General features: G+C 45.0%; 1 protein-coding gene across 5 annotated transcripts in view; it reads right to left on the minus strand.

The window, feature by feature from the left end:
* camkk1a (calcium/calmodulin-dependent protein kinase kinase 1, alpha a) overlaps positions 1-2,211 on the minus strand; it is a 218,979-nt gene extending 216,768 nt beyond the window's left edge. For 4 of the 5 annotated variants that reach the window (XM_078548728.1, XM_078548730.1, XM_078548731.1 and 1 more), the window contains exon 1: positions 2,052-2,211. The gene's annotated coding sequence lies outside the window, so the exon portion shown is untranslated. The remainder of the gene's footprint in view (positions 1-2,051) is intronic. The other variant, XM_078548729.1, reaches the window with a different exon arrangement.
* Between the last annotated feature and the right edge of the window lie 10,616 nt (positions 2,212-12,827).

The raw sequence follows: 12,827 nt of genomic DNA on the forward strand, positions 1-12,827 counted from the left end.
GTCCCAATGTAACCGTGCCTTGTGAAAACAGTATTGAAATTTTCCACAATTCCTGAACTGTATTAAGCAGCAAATATTAGGGTTGACTGTCAGATTGAGGTGATGTTCGGGGTGGGAGGAGGGGGGTGCTGCAGAATATAGCGAGAGGCGACAGCGAGGATGCAGTATAACAACTCAGCAAAGCTTCTTCAACAACACCTCTTAAAGCCACAGCCTCTATCACCTAGAAGAGCATGAACACCAAGGTACACGGAAACACCACCACCTGCAAGCCACACACCATCCTGACTTTGACATGTGTCACTGTTCCTTCATGACTGCCAGGTTAAAGTTTTTGAACTCCCTCCCTAACAGCAGTGTGGGAGGACCTTCACCACAAGGAATGTCAAATGGGCACTGCACCATAATTTTCACATTTATATGTGGCTCCAGCAGTTGAAGGCAGCAGCTCACCACCATCTTCTCAACAGCGACCAGGGATGTGCAATAAATGCCAATCTTGCCAGCAATGCCCCATCCCATAAATGAATTTTAAACTGAATTTAAATTCTTTGGCATGGTAGGATTTGAACTCACGATTTCTCCATTATTAGACCAGGCTGTTAGGTGACTAGACCACCAGAGTACTGCAGCCCCAGGTTATGTCCCTGTGATTAATGTACAACATGATGGTAGCAAAACACTGTGGACGCTGGAAATCGGAAAGACAAACAGAAAAGGCTGGTGAACACTCAGCTCGGTCAACATTCTGGTGAAGTATCACAGAGCTAAAACACTAACTTTGTTTCTCTGTCCATGCATGCTGCCTGACCTGCATTTGCAGTTTTAATTACAGTACGAGTTTGTTCAGCTGTGTCCTGGTGCATCAGCCCCACACAATGCCGCAAGGAAGAAGCATGGTAGTGCTAATTCTGATACTTATTTCAACTATTAATTTAATATACTTTTTCCTCATCTTATTACAGAAAGCCCTACAGTCTGACCATCGATTGTTTCCAACTGAGAGCTGCCTGTGGATCTGTTATGCAACAGCTACACTTTGCAATATGCAATGGGTGGTCAGTCCTTTGGCTGTATTGTGCATTTGTAGCCAAATCTGCTGACGATCCAAAGACAGGTGGTAGAGTAAGTTGTGAGGGGGACACAGAGTCTGCAAAGGGACAGAAATATTAAGTGACAGGGCAAATGGAGTGTAATGCGGAAAAATGTGAGGTTGGTAGGAAGAATAGAAAAACAAAATTTTATTTCAATTGAGAAAGACTACAGAATGCTGCAGTACAGAGGGATCCGAGTGTCATTGCTCATGATACACAAACAGCATGCAGGTACAGTAATTAAGAAGGTAAATAGAATGTTGTCCTTTATTGCGAGGAGGGTGGAGTATGAAAGTAGGGACTACAGTGGTACAGGGCAACTGTACAGACCATACCTGGAGTACTGAGTACATCCAGTACCTGCGTACATACCTGGAGTACTGCATACAGTTCTGGCCTCCTTGTCTAATTGGAGGCAGTTCAGAGAAGGTTCACTTGGCTGATTCCTTGGACCAAGGGGTTGTCTTATGAGGAAAGGTTGGACAGGTGGGGCGTGTACCCATTGGAGTTCAGAAGAATGAGAGGTAATCTTATTGAAACATAAGATTGTGAGGGGACTTGACAGGGTAGATGCTGAGAGGATGTTTCCCCTTGTGGGGGAATCTAGAACTGGGGGATTTATGTTATTAGACACAACAATGTCCCTGGTTTCTGTTATTAGACACAACAATGTCCCTGGTTTCTGTTATTAGACACAACAATGTCCCTGGTTTCTGTTATTAGACACAACAATGTCCCTGGTTTCTGTTATTAGACACAACAATGTCCCTGGTTTCTGTTATTAGACACAATGTCCCTGATTTGTTATTAGACGCAATAATATCCCTGATTTCTGTTATTACAAGCACAACAATGTTCCTGATTTCTATTTGACACAAAGCCCCTGATTTCTGTTATTTAGAGACACTCTCGGCTCTCAGTGTTTCTCTGCCCCGGGACTAGCCCGGTTGCTCCTACCTCTGCTGCCCGCTCTCCCTGCTCCCCGTCCCGGTGCCGATCCGCGGCTGCCACCGCAGTGCCGCTCCACTCGGCTCGGCTCCGTTCACATTGCCTGCGCTGATACTACCTCGCTGCCGCTACCGCTGCCGGGCTCCCCGGGATCTGCTCCGCTGGCTCTGCTGCACTCGGACCCACTCCCGGAGCCAGCCGCCTGGGCTTCCACCGGGTCCCAGCGCCCGGACGGTTGCGTGGAGCTTTATTTAAGTGTGCACAAATTACATTTTGACAGTGATCTTTCTAAAGTACGGGTTATTATTTTAAATAGCAGTGATCACAAGTGTATATTCTTATAATTTATCATAAATAGGTCATGGTTGGCTGGCAATATTGACAGTTTTAGCAGCAGAACTACAACAATTTGCATTCATATGGCGCCTTTATCGACAAAAAAAATGGAACTAAAGAAGAGTGGTTAGGACAGTTGATGGGGCTGTGAGGAGCTTAAAGAAGGCGACCGAGAGAGTGGGGGGGGGGGGGGGGCGACAAAGAGAGAGGTGGAGGGGTGCAAAAGGAAACTGTAGAGCTGGGGATGACTGCCAATAGTGGAAGGAAGTTAGCAATGCACAGGAGGACGCAATGTGATTATGGAGCTGGAAGAGATTACAAAGATAGGGAGGGACAAGGCCAAGGAGGGATTTGAGGAAGAGGATAAGAATTTGAATATAAAAGCAAAATACTGCAGATGCTGGAAAACTGAAACTAAAACAGAAAATGCTGGAAAAACTCAGCAGGTCAAACAGCATCTGTGGAGAGAAAAAGCAGTTAACGTTTTGAATCAGTATGACTCTTTTTCAGAGCTAAAGAGAAGTAAAGATGTGATGAAATTTATACTTTTTAAGGGGGGTAGAGCTAGTGAAGCTGGATATAAGGCCAGTGATAGGTGGAGGCAAAGGAGAGATTGACAAAGATGTCATGGACAAAAGGACAAAGGGGTGTTAATGATAGTGGTACTGGCTAAAGGAGGATGGTGGCATTCAGGTCAGAAAGCAGAACGTGATAATAGCAGGACAAGGGTAAACACTCTGGGAAGAACAACATGAACAAGTGACAGATGGCCCTTGTGGGGCTGGGGTGGGAGGAGATTGAAAATAGGATACAAGGTGGGGATAAAACAATGAATAAAAATGAAAATAAATAAAAAGAAGTGGATTAAAAATGAAAATTAATCTGAAAAAGGGGATCAAAAAGGGGTGAGGATGAAGGAGAGAGTTCATGGTCTGAAGTTATTGAACTGAATGTTAAGTCTGGAAGGCTGTAAAGTGCCTAATCGGAAGATGAGGTGCTGTTCCTCCAGTTTGCGTTGAGCTTCACTGGAACATTTCAGCAGGCCAAGGACAGACATGTGGGCATGAGAGCAGGGTGGGGTGTTGAAATGGCAAGCGACAGGGAGGTCTGGGTCATGCTTGCAGACAGACCAAAGGTGTTCCGCAAAGCGGTCACCCAGTCTGCGTTTGGTCTCTCCAATGTGGAGGAAACCGCATTGGGAGCAGTGAATGCAGTAGACTAAATTGAGGGAAGTGCAAGTGAAATGCTGCTTCACTTGAAAGGAGTGTTTGGGCCCTTGGACGGTGAGGAGGGAGGAGGTAAAGGGGCAGATGTTGCATCTTCTGCGATTGCACGGGAAGGCGCTGTCGGGGGGGGGGATGAGGTGTTGGGGGTGATGGAGGTGTGGACCAGGGTGTCCCGGAGGGAACGATCCCTACGGCATGCTGACAGCGGGGGTGAAGGGAAGATGTGTTTGGTGGTGGCATCATGCTGGAGTTGGCGAAAGTGGTGGAGGATGATCCTTTGAATGTGGAGGCTGATGGGGTGATAAGTGAGGACAAGGGGGACCCTATCATGGTTCTGGGAGGTAGAGGAAGGTGTGAGGGCAGAGGCGCGGGAGATGGGTCAGACACGGTTGAGGGCTCTGTCAACCACCGTGCGTGTGAAACCTTGGTTAAAGAAGAAGGAAGACATGTTAGAAGCGTCATGTTGGAAGGTGGCATCATTGGAACAGATGCAATGGAGGCGACGGAACTGAGAGAATGGCGCTTCTGATAGTCTTCCTTTTCCCTTAACCAAGGCCACACACCAACTGTGGTTGACAGGGCCCTCAACCATGTCCGGCCCATCTCCCATGCCTCTGCCCTCACACCTTCCTCTCCCTCCCAGAACCATGATAGGGTCCCCCTTGTCCTCACTTTTCACCCCAACAGCCTCTACATTCAAAGAATCATTCTCCGCCATTTCCACCAACTCCAGCATGATGCCACCACCAAACACATCCTCCCCTCAACCTCCAACCCCCGCTGTCAGCATTCCGTAGGGACCATTCCCTCTGGGACACCCTAGCCCACTCCTCCATCACCCCAACACCTCAACCCCCTCCCACGTCACCTTCCCATGCAACCGCAGAAGTTGCAACACCTGCCCCTTTACCTCCTCCCTCGTCACCATCCAGGGGCCCAAACACTCCTTTCAGGTGAAGTAATGCTTCACTTGCACTTCCCTCAATTTAGTCTACTGCATTTGCTGCGGTCTGCTCTACATTGGAGAGACCAAACACAGATTGGGTGACTTTGTGGAACACCTTTGGTCTGTCCACAAGCATGACCCAGACCTCCCTGTCGCTTGCCATTTCCACACACCATCCTGCTCTCATGCCCACATGTCTGTCCTTGGCCTGCTGCATTGTTCCAGTGAAGCTCAACGCAAACTGGAGGAACAGCACCTCATCTTCTGACTAGACACTTTACAGCCTTCTGGACTTAACATTGAGTTCAACAACTTCAGATCATGAACTCTCTCCTCCATCTTCATCCCCTTTTTTATCCCCTTTTTTCAATATTCATTTTTATTTGTATCCGCTTCTTTTTATTTTTATTTATTTTCACTTTTATTCATTGTTTTATCCCCACCTTGTATCCTATTTTCAATCTTTTTTAACACCACTGTCCCCTCCCCCCAGCCCACTCCCACAAGGGCCACCTGTCATTTTTTCATGTTGTTCTTTCCAGAGTGCTTACCCTTGTCCTGCTATTATCATGTTCTGCTTTCTTACCTTAATGCCACCATCAGCACCTCCTTTAGCCAGTACCACTACCATTAACACCCCTTTGTCTTTGTGTCCATGACATCTCTGGAAATCTCTCCTTTGCCTCCACCTATCGCTGGCCTTCTATCCAGCTTCACCTGCTCCACCCCCCCCTTAAACGGTATAAATTTCATCACATTTCTACTTCTCTTTAGCTCTGAAGAAGAGTCATACGGACTCGAAACGTTAACTGCTTTTTTTCTCTCCACAGATGCTGTTAGACCTGCTGAGTTTTTCCAGCATTTTCTGTCTTTGTTGTGATAGGAATTTGAAAATAGGGGCAAATTTTAAACGGGAGACAATGTAGGTCAGCAAGCGCAGAGGTGATGGGTGAATGGGATTTGGTGAGAGCTGGAACATGGGCAGCAGAGTTTTGGATGAGCTCAAGTTTTCAGAGGGTAAAATGTGGCATTTTAGTTTCTCCCACCAGCGGAAACTGAAGGGATTGGATTTGCCAATGGAAAGTGAAGTCAGATAGAGTTTAGAACAGACAGACTGTCTGCTGGCAGGAGGATCAGATTAAAACTCTGCCTATCCATTAGAGATGTCCATCTTTATGTTTGTCTGTCCATTGTGTTCCACACCATCGCAGATTCTAACTCACTTAGCTCAAGATTTTGGAGCCAGATACTACGAAGGAGTAGCTGCAGTGTTTTCCCCTGCCTTTCTCACATCTTCAGAGGATCTTCTCTGGTGTGGGCTGCAAGCAAGGCTCAAGTTCCCCAACTATTCTTTACATGCCCAGTCATCGGGTACGAGTATCCTGCTGGGCGTCAGTTCAGTATGGAGTGGGGCTTGAACCTAGCTCTTACACATCACTTGGCTAGTCGTCACTCTGCCTGGGCATGAGTCCCCACTGGATGGCAACCCTGGATTTATAGGCTATATTCTAGTCTCCACTAGTTGGGACTCTCTGGATTGGGGCTCCAACCTTCTGACTCAGAGACGAGCATGATGGGCATGTTACCACTTGACCAAAGGCAACTATGGCCTAAAATTATCCACTTTAGATCATTCGTGTCAGTTCCATTGTACTGCAAATGGGGAGCCAAGACTAAGGATGAAGCCGGGTTAAAGGGGGAGGGATACTTGGGCCAGACCACACTGATATATTTTAGATCCATTTTAAACTTGTTCATTCTGGCTGTATTTTGACATGTTTCGATCTTATTATAAACAGTTAAATAACTCATTGTATTTTGGGGAGTAGATTTTTTGGAGCAGAGGAGTGTGTGCACTACAGGGTGTGAAGCTGGGAAATGTGACACTGTGGTCTTACAAACCAGCATTGGTGGGAGGGTGTAATTGCAGTGTGACAAGTTTACATAGGCAGTTTTCATTATAAATATGACCACAGGAATTTATCATATAAAAAATTGACACAAAAAATAACAACAGGATGTTTATTTTGCAGATATTAATACTGTTAAGGCATAATATTACTGCTCTGCTGCAGATCATGAATCTACTGTGATAACTGCCCTATGTGTAAGTGACATTTTCAGAGCCTATTACTTTCCTTATCTTTTTTATTCTACAGTCTGAAGAGCTAATTTACCTCTGTGCCTCTTCCCCACACCCTGGCAGGGACTGGGGAACAAGAGGTGAAAACAGGGACACAGTAAGGCAGCAAGGACATTAGGGCCCTTCAGCTGGTTCCATAACCTGCAGATTGTGTTGGGGTTGGGGGGTGGGGTGGGGGGGGGTGGGTGCGGCGTGGGGAGGTGGTGGAAAGCTTTACCTGAATTTCTAGCTGCATCACACTCCCCTTCCTCCCCCTCCATACACCCTCCAGTGTGCAGGGAGTCATGACCATCAACCCTTTAGAGTGCTACTTCCAGTCCATGTGGGCACAATGCACAATGCACGGTCATGGACAGGAAAGCGAGATGGGAGGGCTGGGGGACAAATCCCCACCCCCACCCCAACTTCATTTCTCATTTGATCTCCTCCCATTTTGGGTGAAAAAGTACTGTGGAGGTGGAGAGTGAACACAGCAATCTGCACTCGCATTCTTTCCATGCTGTGCATGCAGTCATTGAGGAGAATCTCCCTGCTACTTTTCATCCATATCCCTATTCTCTCCTCACACTTCCCATTTTCAATAATGATCGGTTCTATTAAATACTATCATGCAGAATCCACAGAGTTCCAGACTAAGTCTCATTCACCCACCACCCCTCATACTTGATAAACTACATTGGCTCCCCGTCCAGCTATCTTCTCTCACGTTCAAATTCCTCCATGGGCTTTGTCCTTCCAATCTCCAGCTCTACAACCCCATGAGATCTCTGTGCTCTTTGAATTCTGGTCTCTTGCAAAGTTCCCTTTGCCCCAGCATTCTCAGCTGTGCCTTCAGCTGCCAAGGCCCTAAGTTCTGGAATTCCCCCCTATGTTGTTGTTGGTTTCTTGTCCTCCAGCTGTGACTTTGGTGAAAGATTGGCCCAAAGCCCAGAGAAATGACACAAAAGACTGAGGTTCTAGACCTAGTGGTTTACTGGATTGAGTCTGCAAGATAGATTCAGTTTAAACCCCTACACCATTTCCGCACATGTTTGAGGCAGGCTGACCAATTAAAGGGGCAGCAGTGAGAAAAGGCAAAGAGAAATTCAGCCATTTGAAATACACAAACAATGAGAGAAATTGAGAAAATGCTGTGAATGCAGTGCAGGCTAATCTGTATTGTTGTAATAATTGACAGATGAGAGGGAACAATCAAGGGCACAACCAAAGGTGAAAGAGAAGCTTAGGTGAATGAGCAGATAGTGACTAGGTAATTTTAATGTTCAGTTTGAAAAGCCCAGTGACAAAAGGAGGAAGGAAAGGATCGTGCTGGGACCCTGCGAAAGACTGGATTAGAATAGGAGTTGCCCCTTGATATTAGCATCAGTCAATGGTTGTAAGTAACAAGATCAAGATTCAAGGAACCTCCTCCATTAGAAGTGGCTCCGTCAGGCTGGATAACCCTTTTTATACAACTGCTAACAACAACGAACAACAGAATTCATCCTGAGCTATTTCACATAGGTGAAGGGAATATTGAGTGAACCCAAAAAGGAGACATTAGGGAGGGGTGACCAAAGGCTTGGTCAAAGCAAAGAAAAGCCTTAAAAGAGGTGAGGGAGGTGGACAGGTTTAAGGGAGGAATTCCAGAGCATGTGCCCCACGCAGCTGAAGACATGGCAAAGGGGAAGGGGAATCCACAAGAGAACAGATTGGTGAGAAGCTGAAGAGTTTGTGGGCTGGAGGAGGAAGGGTACAGGAGTCAGGGGCAGGGTTACACAGGAGCTGGGAAGTCCCTTTTGTTGGGACTGTCACTAAGAAAAGAAAAACGAGCATTTCTCGGAGGTTCAGCTTTGCAGCATTAGCAAACTTCCAGTGATTTCTGTGATTTCATTGCCTGGTCACAGTCCTGTCAACTGACCGGCCAGAGAACCTAGCCTATTGCAAATGGTTGCTTCACCTGGAAGCCTTTTGGAAAAAAGAGAACATAGGACATAGGACATGTCACTTACAAGAAATATCTAAACACAGAGCAATATTCCATGGTTCTTCTTGTGTTAGCAGTTTAAACACTGGAGGAGCAGGACTGAGGCACACTTCACACCTGTCCTGCAGTACATGCATTGAGGGAGTTATTGGTAGCTTCAAATTGCCCAAGTTCTGTGAGTGATGATTGCTGAAGTGGGTTCTTTGACTCCTCTGATTTGACTGGTGCATCTATCCCAACAAGAGTTCAGTTGGAAACTGAAGGTAACACACAGATTAGAAAGCAACCCTCATCAGGGACAGGTTAACTGAATTTGAGAATTTTTGTTCTGGTTTCACAACGGCAGCTGTTACATAACAAGTTCCAGTAGCCAGAGGCCTCCCATGAGCAGGTGATGATGGGAGACTGAGGGTGGGAGAGAGGGGAAACTGAGATGGGGATAAACAAGGGAGAACAGGACAGGGTATCCAAAGGTTGGGCAGTGATTTGCAAGGGGAGGAGGAACTTTGATTCCATCAGTAACTTATGGTAACTCACTGAAATCACACCATTTACTAATAGTGAAGTGGTGACACTCAGATTCCCCTCAATGATGGCCCATATGTAACTAGCAGTGACAGGTGTAATATTCCGATATCCTGCCTGTAACTAGTAATGATCCTATAACCTATTGATACTCACCCTGAAACTATAGCCAGAAGCCCCCCGGCACTGGACAAGGTGAGGTCAGACTCCCTGGTCAATGTTTCCTTTAATAGGCCCAATCTCTCTCCCAATCTCCTTGAACTCTGCTCTGAGTTTTGGATCTGTGTGAAGGTAACAACCCTAAACTGGGAGCCTCAGTCCAAACTGATCTTGAACTTCATACATCAAAACGAGTGACACAGACCAACCTGAACCTGAACCAACTGGAAAGATCACACAAAGGTCAGCAGGTTCAGGGTTGGGGACAGTTCTCACAGGGCACATTATTCTAAATTCAGTTCAGTGTTAGTATTCAACCTCCTTCCCTTTCTGGTTCACCAAATATTTCAAATAAGCACAACACACTTGATAATGGAGTATATGGAACCGGCATTACTGCCAGCCGGCACATTGATTGCCCCAACTATACACAGAAAGAGCAGCCTTTCAGAGTCTGTATTGTGATGACCTTTGACCCGGAAGCTGTCCAATAAAGAAAATTTGTCATTTCTTTAAAATGTCTGTTGAATCTGTAATTGTTTTTAAGAATGTTTGAAAAGGAACCCTAAGAGTTTGCATCAATAGTAAAACGATATTTTTATTTTTTCATGGGGTGTGGGTATCACTGGCTGGGCCAGCATTTGTTCCCCTTCCCTAGTTGCCCTTGAGAAGGTGGTGGTGAGCTGTCTTCTTCAACCTCTGCAGTCCATGTGGTGTAGGTACACCCACAGTGCTGTTAGGGAGGGAGTTCTAGGATTTTGACCCAGCGACAGTGAAGGAATGGTGACATATTTCCAAGTCAGGATGGTGAGTGACTTGATGGGGAACTTGCAGGTGGTGGTGTTCCCATTTGTCTGCTGCCCTTATCCTTTGAGGAGAGATCACAGGTTTAGAAGGTGCTGTCAAAGGTGTTGGTGAGTTGTTGCAGTGCATCTTCTATATGGTTCACATTGCTGCCCCTGTGTGTCAGTGGTGAAAGTAATGGATGTTTAAGGTGGTGGATAGGGTGCCAATCAACCAGGCTGCTTTGTCCTGGATGGTGTTGAGCTTCTTGATTGTTGTGGGAGCTGCACTCATCCAGGCAAGTGGGGAGTATTCCATCACATCCTGACTTTAGCCTTGTAGATGGTGGACAGGCTTTGGGGAATCATCGCAGAATTCCCAGCCCCTGACCTTCAATTGTAACCACAGTATTTATATGGTTGGTCCAGTTCAGTTTTTGTCCAATGGTAACTCCCAGGATGTTGATAGTGGAGGATTCAGCAATGGTAATGCCATTGAACGCTATGGAGAGATGGTCATTTCCTGGCACTTGTGGCATATATGTTACTTGCCACTTATCAGCCCAAGCCTAAATGTTGTCCAGGTATTTCTGCATATGGACATGGACAGCTTCAGTACCTGTGGAGTTGTGAATGATACTGAACCAGATCAGCCATGATCTTATTGAATGGTGGAGCACGCTCAAGGGGTTGAATGGCCTACTCCTTCTCCTAAGTCCTATGTTCCTACATTTTGCAATCATCAGAAAACACCCCTACTTCTGATCTTATGATGGAGGGAAGGTCATTGAGTTGTAACATTCAATTGTTACATCAGTTGTAGTTTTCTTGGATAATAAGAAATACTGGTCCATATGACCTGGCAGCCCTTGACCTGGAAGCAGTACCAGCCAGAACTAAGTTAACATACGAAAGCCATGTGGCTAGCAGACACAAAGGAGAGCTGGAAGCAGAAGGCAATCAGCACACAGATGCAGTCACAAAGAAGTGCTGCAGCAGGAGACATTTATCAAATTCCTGTTGTATTTATGAGTAAGCTGATGCCTCTATAAGATGGTCAGTTTTCTGTTTGGCAGTAAGAAAAATAGAATTCCAGAAGCAGTTTGGGAAGTGAGATACAACCGAGCTAAAAGGGACTAAATCCCAAAAGTGGTATGAATAGCTAAGGCAATGCCAAAGAGCTGAGAGTTTGTATCAGAGGACCAGATCATGGTCCAGGTGTTGTTGCTTGGTTTGTTGAAAAAGTACTCTGCAATGCTATGCCATCAAAACTGACATGCCTCAAATGAAAGAGAATTTGTAGCCCTGTGCCTTGTCGATGTTATGACCAATGCAGTTGGTAAAGCTGAGTTATTTAAAAATCCCAGAGGGAAACTTCAAAGAACTGTAATACCAATAATTTAAAGTGTTATGTTTGAGATGTGACTCTAAATTCAGGAATCAGACCATCAATTCTTGAGGCTTTACATTAAACTAGTTGAAACATTTTATTAATTTTCACAGGTTAAAAATATATATACACATGGTTACAAATTACTACTGTCATAACTTTTAACAAATTCCCAAACTAATCTCAATTAAGGCAACAGCAACCCTTAGACTAAACCAGACGCCAGGCAAAGCATTTTCACCTTATGAGTTCAAAATGAGGTTCTTTCACTTTGGTTGCTATGGAGCCAGTTGGAGGCTTGCAGCTGCCTTTTGATCTTACATTGCCTTTGCTCTGCACATCTGAAAACTACTGAAGTTATACCTACCACCACTGATTGAATACAAATTCTCATGTCTCACCAACCTCTTTGAATTTCACCTTTTAACAATGAAACCCCTTTCATAGTACCAGTTTTATTAGCAATATAAACATATTGCTTGGTATCTGCTAGATAGGTGTCAGGTTTCACCCCATTCCTAGAATGCTCTGTTCAAAAAATGCAAATACACTCTACCTCTCACATATCAAAACTAGTACCCATCAAAGCACCCAGACTAGCTGGTTTTAATCCAATTAAGACACACCCACAGACTAAACCTCTATTTTAAAAGAAAAATATTTTCCAAAATATTATATACATCAATAGCTTCATGACACTATATCTGGGAACCTTGGATGGAATACAGCTGCTGATGAGCACCACTTGAGAGCTGAATTGAGTGGGAAAGTGGGAGATCCTACATATCAGAGGCCAGGCTAGAAAGACTGTGAGATTTCACATAGTGCCACATTTGACCCAGGAGCGAAGTGGGCGCTTGTGGTTGAGACACGTCTTTGTCATATTGACTGTTTAAACTGAAAGTTAGCTTTTTCTTTGAAGTATCATTTACCTGTTAATCCATGTGTAATTTGTATTGGTTCTGATTCATGTTAAAGGTTACAAACCGTGGAATCTTGTTGGTAATTTCCTCATTTAGGGGTCATTTAGTTGATTTGGTCATTTTGGTTTACCATTTCCCCAAGGGTTCATAACAGTGTCTTTCAAGTTCTCTGAAGAACTGTTGGAAAACCATGCTGCTTTATAGATCAAATTTTACCTTGATCAAAGAGACATGTCCTCAATAAGATTGCATGAAGCATCTGTTCCCAAATCCTTTGAAGATGGTCTATTCATGTAAACATTTGTAGTTGTTTACTCCAAAACTACTTCCCTTAATCAAATCTTCCTGGCCAAACAATTCATAACCTCTTTGAAGAACAAGCTTTATTA

Source organism: Cetorhinus maximus, chromosome 9 (genome assembly GCF_964194155.1).
Source record: "Cetorhinus maximus chromosome 9, sCetMax3.hap1.1, whole genome shotgun sequence".
Taxonomy (NCBI): domain Eukaryota; kingdom Metazoa; phylum Chordata; class Chondrichthyes; order Lamniformes; family Cetorhinidae; genus Cetorhinus; species Cetorhinus maximus.